The sequence below is a fragment of the Canis lupus genome, chromosome 23 (genome assembly GCF_048164855.1).
Source record: "Canis lupus baileyi chromosome 23, mCanLup2.hap1, whole genome shotgun sequence".
NCBI classification, from domain to species: Eukaryota; Metazoa; Chordata; class Mammalia; order Carnivora; family Canidae; genus Canis; species Canis lupus.
In genome coordinates this window covers 6,691,527-6,704,018 of record NC_132860.1, presented here as the reverse complement: position 1 = coordinate 6,704,018, position 12,492 = coordinate 6,691,527, and the positions used below count along the sequence as shown (strand labels likewise).

Here is a 12,492-nt window from a genome sequence, read left to right as displayed (position 1 = left end):
ACAGGGTCTAGGATGACCCTGATTGGAAATAGACTCCCAGGAGTGCAATGGGAAGTGAGAGCTGACTCAAGTTCCACCACACTTCCCTCTCAGCGACATTTGACATCGCCTGTCATCTTCTTAAGACACTCTTTGCCTTTGGCTCCTGGACCTAATGTCTCTCGGTTCTCTTCTTACCTCACTGATCACCGCTTCTCGAGCTCCTTGGCCGTCTCCCTTCATCGCCTCAACGTCTCATTCCTAGAGCTCCCCGGGACTCTGTCTTGGACCACTCTTTCTCTGTCCATGTTCACTCCTTGGTGATCTCACCTACTCCCCTATGTCTGAAGGTAATTCTATCTCGATCTTTCTAAAATGTATGTCCCCAACTCAGAACTCATTCTGGAATTCCAGGATCTAGCTGAACGGCCTGCGTGACATAACCACTCGATGTATGAGGCCTCGCAGACTTCGTGTCCCAATCGAAACTCCTGAGTGTTCTCACCAACTTACCCCTGCCTCTCCCGTTCGTTCTGCAGCCTTCCCGGGGTGCCAGCTCTAACCTTCCACCTGCTGAGGCCACAAATGCTGTAGTCGGTCACAGCTCTTTGTCCCACTCTGTGCGGGACTCACCTATCGGAAATTCTATCAGCACTAACTTCTAGTAAAAATGGAATCCAACAGCTTCTCATCTCCCCTGCTTCTGCCCAAGACCAACTTACTTGCACTGTTACATGTGGATTGTTTGTAATAGCCTCTCTCTGTGTGTGCTGCCCTGACCATCTCCCGTCTGTTCTCAACTCAGCCGTTTTGTGGGGGGGCATTCCAAGATTTTGACTGAGATCTTGTCACTCATTTCCTTTGGTTCTTCCAGCAGTTTCTCATCATATTCAAAGCCAAGCACTCACAGCGGCCGACAAGGCCCTTGAGATCTCTTTCCTCTTCTCCAACCTCTTCATTTCTCATCCTCTCTGATCCTCTCACATTATTCAACCTCTTTTTCTAGCAAACCAGTCACATTCTCACCACAGGTCCTTTGCACTTGCTGTTCCCTTTAATTGGAACACCCCTCTCTCTCAGCTCAGTTGTCACTGTATATGTGAGGCCATCTCTCTGGACATACAGGACATAATATATAATATCATAAACCTGGACCTACTATATAAAACCATAAACCATCTATCCTTCCACCTTCACCTCAACTACAGTCTCACTCTCTGTATTAATCTGTTTTTGAAATTTTTCCTTCCATAGCTCTTACCACCCCCTGATTTGTTAGGTAAATAGATAAATATATGCATACATATACACTGACGAGTTGTTTATCATCTATTTTCCAGTTTACCAGGAAGTAAACTACATGGATGGCATTTTTTCCACTGTTTTTCTTACTGCTGTATCCCCAGATCTTAGAACAAATGAAAAAAAATCATATATAATAATCAATAAATATTAATTAGATGAAATGTCTCTATTAAACTATAATTACTCCTTTCAGGGGGGCTACTCTTAGAACATGATCAATCATGCTCTTTTTCTCAAGTTGCAAGGGATCTAAGACATTCCGGGTACCCTCCCAATTTAACAACAGATGATACAAAGACCCAGAAAGGGATAAAAATTCGCTCAGGCTTTGCAGTACATTTTTAGTAGAATATTCAGGACCAGATTGTCCGTCTCCTGACTCTTACTCAGTCTGGTGCTCAATTTATATTCTAAAAACATGTCAGAAGTTCCCAAAGAAAATATTGTGGACTTGTCATGGGAAAAATATAGATATTACTAGGACAAGTGCAGGACTTGACAAGAGCTTTGGAACCACCAATGAACAGCTGGGTTCACTGCAAAATTAGGGCAAGAATAATTTAAACAGGAAAGTGACTCAGAGGAGGTCATAGAAGCTGAAGAAAGTTTCCAGGCCTGTTCACTGAGAATTGATTGGTTGGCATATTCATTCATTCACTGCTCATGCTCATGCCAGTTACCATGCCAGGGTAGTTAAGGGACTTAGATAAACTGTGCCAGCCATGCCAGGTGCTGATAGTGTTCTGTGCTGGGTGAGGAGGGTACAGTCAACAAAGTGTGCATTAGGAGTGCTTCCCTGGAGAGGTGATAGCTGAGTCGAGTCTGGAAGAGTAAGTAGCTCTTAGCAGCTAGAGAAGAAATGAGAAGGCGGGAAGATGGAGGGAACAGCATGGGCAATGTCAAGGTGGTATGAAAGTACATATATTCAGGGAATTGGGATTAACCAAAGAGTCTAGAGTGGTAGGTTAGTCGGGGTGGGGGTGGGTAAGAAAGGGAAGGAGGCCTGAGAAGACAGACTGAGGCCAGGTGGTGAATGGACTTATAGGGTGAGCCTATAAACACCTTGTTGCAGGAGGGACATTTTCCCCCTAAATCTCAGGGCTTTTAATGCTATTCTGATATTCCGTGTGCTTTCTTAGATAGCAACTTTTTTAAATTATTATTTTCACCCACAGATTCCACGCTATTTCTCACGGGCTTTTATTCTGGGGAAAAAAAATTTGTATGATTTTTTTTTTCATTAACATCTGTCATAACCACAGATGGATTTTAGTAGAGCCCAAACCTGGTTCTGATGTATGGGCATATTGTGAGCGAAGATAGAAACAATAAAAATATATCCATGTTGTGCCTTCCAAGTTATAATGCTTCTTAGAGAAGAGAAAAAAAAATATATATATACTTAAGTCTAAACTCAGAGTTGTATTTATGTAATAAAAATCCCAGATGAGGAGCCTACAGCGTGATTTTAGAGCATTGAAAGGAAGCTGCGAAGTTTACATGGTATAAATTACATCCACGGAAAAGAAAAGTGTTAGATTGATGTAACACTGCTTTCCTTTACATTACCATAAAAACGGAGGAAACAATAAAACTCCCCCCAGATTCTGGAAAGCCGACAATTCTTTTTAATAAAAGATGAATGTTCTGTGATATTGCTGCGATTAATCAAAGAGATAATGTTTTATTTGCATTCGTCTGGTTAGGTGCTGGAATCTTTTTTTTTTTTTTGGTTGATGTTTGTAAAGATAGGAACACAAAATAGCCAGGAGCACTGCCTCCTTCCATTTAGTCAACAAATAACCCCGGACAGAACAGTTAGAAATTGGAAGAGCTCAGAGAAAGTGGATGAGCTCTTCCCAGATGATGCACAGAGTCGCCTTAATGGGATTCGGGTCACGTAGTGCACAGCTCAGACCTGCTTTGGTTTAATCAGCTTCCAAACGTTAGAGTCTAGTGCGGCCGTGCTGATGCAGGCCCTACGTGGTAGCCTGTGTCCCCAAATTAGGTCTTTTTGCTTCCCTTTGTGTGACACACTCTGGCAAGCTGCAGCCGCGGCCTGCAGGGTCGGAGCAGGTTACGCGTGTGTCTGGGCAGACTCCGGGTGTTCACACTCCTCCCGGGAGTGTGCAAAGGTGCAGCACCTCCCCCCGGGGCACCCAGGGGGGACAGCACGGCCGTGGAGGAGCCGGATCCCACTTCCTCTATTTGGACACCTTACTAGGGCACCACTTTGCTGAAAGTAGGGCCGCCCTGGCAGGACCGGACAGCTCCCGGGGTGCCCGGACTCAACCCCTCATGGGGTGTGAGTAGGATTAAGTAAGTACTTACTTAAATACTTACTTACTTAAGTACTTACTTACTTAAGCACTTACTTAAGTAAGCACCGAGTCCTTAAGCCCCCGGGGGGACAGGCCGCAAGAAGTGACCAGCACAGCAGAGTCAGAGACGACAGGCCCAAGGATTCTGGACACGCTTCCTTCCCAGGCTTTTCAGAAAATTCTGGCCCAAATCTAATTAATGACTATGCTCCAGCTTTCTGTCTTCCGTTGAGAGAGTGAAACCTGGAAGAGTGTAAGGAGGGGAGGGGTCAGCATCACCCCGAATCCAGACCACAGTGTCCTCCGCTGAGGGCAGGTGATGCTCGGCGGCCAGCAACCCCGGGGCAGGGCCACAGCCAGAGCCAACGCCTCAGCTTTTAGCACCCAGTAAGGACACAGAGAGATGGATCTCGTCTGCATCCCATGCACGACTCTCAGTGTGATTAGAATACGGTTCAAATAATAGCTTAAGAAAACTAGGCCTCTTGACCATTCTTTCCAGAGTGGCTACGGGGGGGCCAGTGCTCTTCATATTCTTTACCCACCAACACATCCGGCCTCGCAGTCTTACTTCGCTCGTTCCTGACGTTGTGAAAGAGAAGCTGGTTTTCTGAGGTGATGATATTTATAGTTTGGCATCATCAGAAAGCAATTCCTTGCTTATTTGGGACCCGAAGGCTCACCGGGACTCCCTTGTGACTCACTGTGTCTGCGCTCAGGGCTGCCTGCCTGCCTGCCTGCCTGTGCTCTCATGAATCCTTAATTCCATCTGAACCCAGCAATGCCACACTCACTCTCCATCAACCCGCCCGCCCCGCTGGACCGCGCCAGCCTCTTCTGTGCAAAGCCTCACACCCGTTCAAAGATTGATTGGGCGTCGGGCCACCGCAGCAAAGACAAAGGAGGTCAAACTCGGCACCTGCGGTTTGCTCTGAGGCCCGATACCGTCATCCTCCCTTCTGACTTCTGGAGCTGACACTGATGACATTTTCCGGGACTTACTTACATAACCCCGTGTCTCGGTTGAGCCAGCTCTATCCGCACTTCATCACCGATAATAATCCCTGAAATATTAATGATGTGCTACTTGCACCCTCTGACTGCATAGCACACGGTTGAAACCAAAAGGACGTGGTGAGGCTGGAGCAGACCGATGTGTAGCCGGCCCTGCATCGTGGCATCTTTCTCATTCTTCTGCTTTGCTCTTCTCTGGCATGGCTAAAATGCTGGCCAGATGTCCAACAGGGGGTGCAGCTCGAGGCCCTAGAGACGGCAAGTAAGGCAGGCAGGGTAGCTGCTCCCGGGGGTCAGAAGCATGGGGAAGCAGAGAGCAAGCTCAAACCCAGTCCTTGAGTCCACAAGGCAAGCGCAAAATGAAAGCCTGGTGACCAAGCCAGAGGATCATGTGTAAGAGACGGATATAGACTCAACACAGGAGCAAGGGCAAGGGCAGGGAAGCTGGATCTGAGACAATTACCACCACCCGGGCTGGTGGGAAGGTGCCTTTTATCAACTGGTTGCCCGCAGAGTTGGGTGTATTATTAGCGTTGGCCTAGTTTCGAGGCTCAGCGTAGAGGGTTGGCAATACACAAAATATTGGAAAGGTTGAAAACTTATTTAGAGAGTATTGGATTATTTGAGCTCTCCCCAGTGGGCCTTTAGAAGCTGTGGCTAGAGATAAGTCAGATGTGGTCCCCGCCTTGAGAAGTTCAGCACCTGCCACAGGAGACGGGAATGTAAATAAAAAAATTACAACACTCACAGGATTCCTGGGAAGAAATGGTCTCATTCCGCCAGGAGGGTAATAGTAGTAATCGACATTTTTTGAAAGTTCACCATATACCAACTGCTGCCTAAAATACTTTACAAATATTACCAGTGATTTTTTTTCAGTCTGTTTTAAAAAACAGGTAAATGGAAGCTAACAAAGGTGAAACAATAATCACCCTGGGTTGCAGAGCTATTTTTTTTTTCAGAGCTAATTAATGTTAAAGTCTGATTCTGTGACTTGCAGCCTGACCACTAAACTAGTCTTTTCTGGGAGACATGTTTTAAGATAGATATTGAGGAATATGGAACTTGTCAGGAGAGCAGCAAGGATGTGGAAACAGGAATTCATGATTTATGAGCAAGTCTCCTCTTCTCCTCTTCCAATGGGTCTGATGAGACTCAATCCTGGAGTAACTGATAGACCCTGGGTGGTTCTGCCAATGAACAACAACAAAGTTAAAGCATCCAAAATTGTTTAGCTTAGAGAAGGATTTAACAATCCAAAACTGTTTAGCTTAGAGAAGGAATTTTATAGGTATCTTCACCCATCTGAAGGGCTGTCATGGGGAAGAGAAAAAATAAAATTTGTTCTCTATGATTTTAATGAACGTAACTGAGACCAACGACCAGAAATTCTAGGGGACAGATTGCAGCCTGAAAAATACTTTTCCCAACCACTAAAGCTGACAAACATAGAAGCTGGTCCCCGGTAGGATGAGATCTTCATCGCTAGAGGTGTTCACGTAGAGGTGGGCCACCTTCTGTTGAGAGTGGTAGTTCTCAAATTGGAGGGTTCAAGAGATTCACTTGCACTGCTTGCTGAAAACTGTTAGTTTCTGGGCTCCACATTCAGAGATCTAATTCGTGGGTCAGTTGTGGGTATCAGGAATCTCTTGTTTTTGATAAAAGTGTACTAGAAGATTCCGATGCAAATGAGAAATATGAATCTGCAGACCATAAGCAGAATTTCCATTTTGACGGAGGTTAGATTACACGACAAAGTTTCCATCCAGCTCTATGTCCTCATCGTGTTGATCTATCTCTACCCAGAATTCAGATTTTTCATATAATCTGCATCACACAATTTAATAGCTAAGGTGCACCTGGGTGGCTCCGGCAGTTGAGCGGCCGACTCTTGATTTCGGCTCAGGTCATGATCATGGGGTCGTGGGATCAAGCCCTGCCTCAGGCTCCATGCTGAGTGTGGAGTCTGCCTAAGATTTTATTCTCTCTCCTTTTCCCTCTGCCCCTCCCTGCTCATGTGTTCTCTCTATCTAAAAAACAAAAAACAAAACAAACAAAAAAACCACCTTAGTTAAATGTTGATATTTTATCTTTCTCTTTTAACTAGTTCCTTCATCCAATCAATGTATTCTGAGCATCTGCTATGTGCCAGGCACTGTTCCAGGCATGAGGGAGACAGTAGAACAAGGCAGGCATAGCTCTTTGCCTTTGTGGAGAGGGTAATCCAATGAAGGGAGATAAAGAAGTAAAATCAGTTATTTTGTAAATTCTCCCTCTATATAACCAGGCATGAACTCTTTTGGGGAAGGACTATTTTATTTAGTATTTTGTAGCGTCTAGAACAATGCTATGCAAGAATAGCGACTCAAAAGCATACATATATGTGTTTTAAAGATTTATTTATTTGTTCATGAGAGTCACAGAGAGACGCAGAGACACAGGCAGAGGGAGAAGCAGGGTCCCTGCGGGGAGCCCAATGGGGCACTCGATCCCAGGACCCCGGGATCATGCCCTGAGCCGAAGGCAGATGCTCAACCACTGAGCCGCCCAGGCGTCCCTCCAAAATATATTTTAAAGCAGCCGTAAGACATCGAAATAAGACTTGATTTGGAGGAAAACTACAGAAACTTATCTTTAGAGGCTAATCTCACTAGTTTAACTGAGGATGGCTTTGTGCCTTGAAATTTTTGTAAGCCAGCAGATTTTTGCTGCATTAGGAGAAAGAATATACAGAAAGAAGGGACACCTGCTTCTAAAGTTTGGAAGGGTCACAGTCTTGGAGAGGGAAAAACTGACAGGCATCTGGGAAGGAATAAAGATGATGAGGGGACTTGACCTGCCACGGTGTAGGGCAGGGGCAGCCAACTTTTTGTACACATATAAAAAGGACCAGATAATTAAATCTATTTTTGGCTCTGTGGGCCACAAGGTCTCTATCACAACTGACCAATTCTGTCTGCCATTCCTGTGAAAGAATTATGGGAGAAGCCACAGGTAATCCGTAAATAGTCGGACGTGCTCTAATGAAAGTTTATTCACGTGCATAAGTGGCAGTCTAGAGGTGGCCCTCAATTAAATAATAAAGGTGGCCCTTTAAAATAACTAAAAAATAAATAAAATAAGCAGAAACTAAAAACTAGGTAAACATAAATTCTATTCTAGCAGGTTGGATTTACAGTTTGCAGACCCCTGCTATAGGAGAAACAGTTGAAAGAACCTATACATTCAGTTTGAAGGATACCGAAGAAGAACACCACATCTATTTTCAAATATTCTAATGAATGCCATACAGAAAAGAGATTTAACCTCTATTATATGACCGAGGATCTGTAACCAACACATGGAAGCTTATGTCAACATATTTTTGCCAAGTAAAACAGCATTTTTACTAGAATCCTCGAGGGCAGTAGTGAGTTTACCATCACCGGAGGTGTTCAAGCAAATATCAGATGATGACTTAGGAATGTTCCAGAACAGGCAAAGGACACTGATCAACAATTCGACTAAATGTTCTCTAAGGTCCTTGTCATTCAGGAGATTCCCTAATGGATTTAACGCACGTTGGCAGGGCACAAAGCAGGTTCAGGTGGGCACGGAGCCACAGGGAAACGCACAGGTTACATTTTATCTGTGATAAATCAACTACTGGGTGAGACGCCAACTCTGCTAAACAGTAGGCACGTAGAGTAACAAGCACGTTTAAAATAACTAAAAAATAATAAAATAAAATAAAATAAAATAAAATAAAATAAAATAAAATAATAAAATAATAAAATAAAATAAAATAAATAAGCAGAAACTAAAAACTAGTTAAACATAAATTCTAGTCTAGCAGGTTTGATTTACAGGAAGACTTTAAGATCATATCTGGCAAATGGGTCAGTAATTCAAAAACCAAGTGGATGTCTTATGTCTTTCAGTCACACAGATTAAAAAAAAAAAAAAGGGCCAGAGAATTTCTTTGAATTTTAAAAATCCAGGGGTTTTACATTTCTGATTCTCGTTTTGGACTTTCTATAGAATTCTTTTTTTGTGCCTTCTGATGCTGTGTATTTATAGGGCTGTAAATGCTGAAAACAATGCTCCTCCCACGTGGAGGTGTAGACCCATAAAATTAATACACGGAGTGATTTATTCAGGGCCTATTGTCCCACTGATGAAAATGAGAACCAGAGACAGCGTCTGACGGATGAACATGACAAGGAGCTAAACGGCTTAAAATTTGTGGCCGTCCTTAACATGCTACCCACGTGTGCCAAAGAAGCAAATCCTCAAGCAGCCGGGCCTTGGTCCCCACCTCCCAGTGGAGGGTCGGAAGGGGTGAGTGATTCCAATCAATATCCAGTTGTTAGAGTAACAGCCATGTCGGTTCTGGATGGCCGACTGGGCGAAAACATGTTTGTTCTACTTAATGTGACAGTGTCCTGTCAAATTAACAGCCACGGTGGCAGGAGCAAGCTTGCTTAATGGGTTGGAGTCAGTTCCGCAGAGAATTCATCATCAACATGCAACCGAGGGGAACCCCAAACCTCATTACCAGGGTTTATTTGGAGATAATAACTGAAGGTATGCCATGTACTTACAGCAGGATTTGTTTGCTCTCTGGCCACCCCTGTTTCATGTTCTTTATCAAACGCTGCCCTCTTGACTCCCACAAACTCTGTAGGATCATGCTTGGCCCGTGTTTAAATGCACCAAGTGGAGAGGAACGTTTAAGCAACTGGGCCGAGATCTTTTAGCAAGATAAAATGAGGGTCTGGAATAACCAAGTGGTTGATGTCGAGGGCAGCAGAGGAGAGAGACAACCTGGACGGTCGTGTCACCCTGCACTTCATTGTCAGCACTTAAAGGCGTGTTTCCTTTCCAGGTGAGGTGCTGTTCCAAAGCCATCATGACCAACTCTTTGCCAAGTGCTTCCCACAGCTAGTTTGTGTTCGACACGTAGAGTATAAAAAATTCAAACAAAATATCCTGTACCACTTAAAACTGAAAAAAAAAAAATTCACACACAGTCCTGGATGTCTTCTCTGAATTAAAACCTCAGAGGAAGAGGCAGCGCAAGCCAGCTTTGCACATGGCAGTGGTTGGCTGGAGCTGTGTGGCCGCCTCTTTCGCTGGGCTGAGTGTGCCCTGTGGTGCCCTCGGGCCCTGCTTTGTTCATCCACGTGACCGACGCAGCCCCCCCAAGCCTTGAAGTCTTCCATCCTCAATGTGAAGATTAAGTCTTAATTTGCTTCATCATGAGACTCCTGGGTGGAAGATGCAATATGGGGGCATTGCCGCCCATGGATAACGTCAACACCCTCTTTGCTTCTCTCTTTCTCCAACAGCCCAACCTCCACCAGCGCCTCTCGGTGTCTGAACCAGTGGAAGCCCACTGACAACAGAGGTGGGGGGGGGAGGTGGGCAGCCCTTCACAGGACAGTATAGGAATGGCAAGGAGAAGATCGGGGAGCGTAAGCTTAGAAACTGGGAGCCAGGACACATGGTTTCTCACCCACTAATTGACTCTGTGATCTTGGGAAAGGGCTTGAACCAACTTGATGCACAGCGTGTTCCATGTGTAAAGTGAAAAATTGAGCAAGATGATCCCTGTGGTGGGGGCTTGGTACACTGGCTGTGCATATCCATCTGGTGCTCCAGAGATATAGCACCGTACACGTTGAGGCACCTAAGTAGGCTACGTTTGTGAGGCCCTGAGATGTTTTAGGGGAGGCAGAGGATGTAGCTCGGCTGATAATAAAAACATCTCTGGGTAGCTTTATTTAAAAAAAAAAAAAAAGTGAAGGGAATCTACAAAGGTTGCTTTAGCTGGAGAGCTGCTTGGAATGAGAAGATGACAATGCGATCCCTGGCCCCCAGACTGGCCTGAGGGCTAAGGATGTGGTCCTGAGTGACTGTGACCTTAGCCGCTTTCCTAGTCCTCAGGAACCCGAGGACACCTTTCAAGCGAGAACACTGAACAGACAACAGTGTACTATTTTCATCGTTTAGATCACAAATGGTTTTCCCAGAACGATTGGCTCCAATTTCAGAAGGAATCTGGAAACGGGTCCAACATGCAGTCCAAACTTGCAAGTTCCCCATGAATCATGAACTCATTTCTGCTTGTCTGCTGACACTGAAGTATGGACGTTTGATGGCGAATTCATTTCTCTTTGTGGGGCAGCAACTACGTAATGAATTGGGGGAAAAATGGCAGTGGCTTTTATAGCTTCATTTGCTCCAGACAGGTAAAGATCTTTTAATTCCACCTTGCGAAATGTCACATCACCCGCCAATGACAAAAATCGAAACCTGCGCTTTCACAGGATTTTCTTAAGGAGGGTATCACCTTTGTAAAGGGACAGCAATATTTTAAACAAAAGTGAACACACCCTTAAAAATAGATCCATTATGGGGCCAACTGAGATCACAGTGATTTAGTAATTTTTCTCTCTGAAAATGGGGCATTTCAGAAACAGATCCAGACTCTTCTGTTTGTACCTCATGTGGAACTGACGAGAGGGACCGAGGCTATTTCCTGGCATGTAATGATAGGCCCGACACTGACATTCTTCCAATGAAGTCACTTGCAGTTTCTCTCTGACAGGTATAAAGCCTCAGAAATTAATTGTGGGAGCTCGTCCTGATTCACCCAGGATGGCTCAGCAGCTGCAAGAACACTTTTTTTTTTTTTTTTTTGTCAAAAGCTTAAAGCTGAACCAAGTTTGCTTGTTGAAATGTCCAGCAAATAGGAGAATAAACACGGTCACATATCCCATTTTGAACTGAAAAGTTCAGATGACGTTAGAGCTATTAAGGAAGAATCAAAAGAGAGACTAAAAATGTTAACAGTCTGCAAGAGAACCTGACTTTAATGAATGCATTATTTATTGTTTCAGTAAAACCTTGATTAAGTGGGAGAAGTGAGGAAAAGAGATACCTGAGCAAGGAAAATTTTTGGCTTGGCTGGAAAACCAACTCTTTTTTCTTGTATTTGTAGCCTTCCCATTGGAGATCTTCCCAGAGAGATGATCCTTCTGCCTTCAGTTCAATTGGCCTTTTTGGGGAGCTTCATGCTTGTTGGCCATGACGGTAGGAGGCTAGAAAGACCACCGAACGAATGCTCCCCCTGCTGTCAAGGGATTCCTAGACTCGAAGTGTCAAGTATATTGAACATCAGTGAGTAGTTTTGACAAGCATTTGTTCCTGGGCCTTCCAGATTGATCGTTTTGTGTTTCTGTTTCCACTGCTTCGTGATGGAGATGGGGAAGGATGGGAGAAGGATCGCTGGATGTGGATAGGAAAGTCTTGAGATGAAATGAAATGAACGAATGCGTGTGAATGTTATTAGCACAGTGTATGCTACTTATAAATGTCAACAACATGTGTGTATTTTTTTTATTGTATCAAAGATAAGAGGAAGACATTATTTAGATTAACTCCTTGGTAAGAGCTTGGAGGTGGGAAGGGAGTTGGATGTCAGTTAATTTCTCTTAGTCAACCAGCCAAACATGTACTGTGTGTATCTACCAGATATGGTGGAGCCATATAAACCAGGCTGCTGCAGGAACACATGGGAGGAGGGACACTAAAACCAAATCTGGGATGCCAGGAACTGACTGGTTAAAGAAACTGATACTTGAAGAATATTGTGATAATTTTTGCAATTTCCAGTAGTTGCGTCTATGAAATAAATGAACTATTGGTTCAGAAACTCAGACAGCTGTCCAATTTCCTAGGTAGCAAAATGCATTTATTCCAAAGTCGAAAGAGAATCCTTCCTTTATATGAAATTTTGTCACAAAATGCTGGAATGAGCTTCTGCAGTGTGCATTTTGTGTGATATGATTGTTGAAGAATGAAATTGTAGCGTCTCTGTCAGTGTTTA

The 12,492-nt window shown here is 44.2% G+C and overlaps 1 long non-coding RNA gene across 2 annotated transcripts in view; it reads left to right on the top strand.

The window, feature by feature from the left end:
- The window catches only part of LOC140614660 (uncharacterized), a 103,164-nt gene that overhangs the window by 10,842 nt on the left and 79,830 nt on the right, over positions 1–12,492 (top strand). The window contains exon 3 of one of the 2 annotated variants that reach the window (XR_012015457.1): positions 11,605–11,783. The exons of the other annotated variant lie outside the window; for it this stretch is intronic. This is a non-coding gene — a long non-coding RNA (uncharacterized lncRNA). The remainder of the gene's footprint in view (positions 1–11,604; positions 11,784–12,492) is intronic. 2 annotated transcript variants of the gene reach the window in all.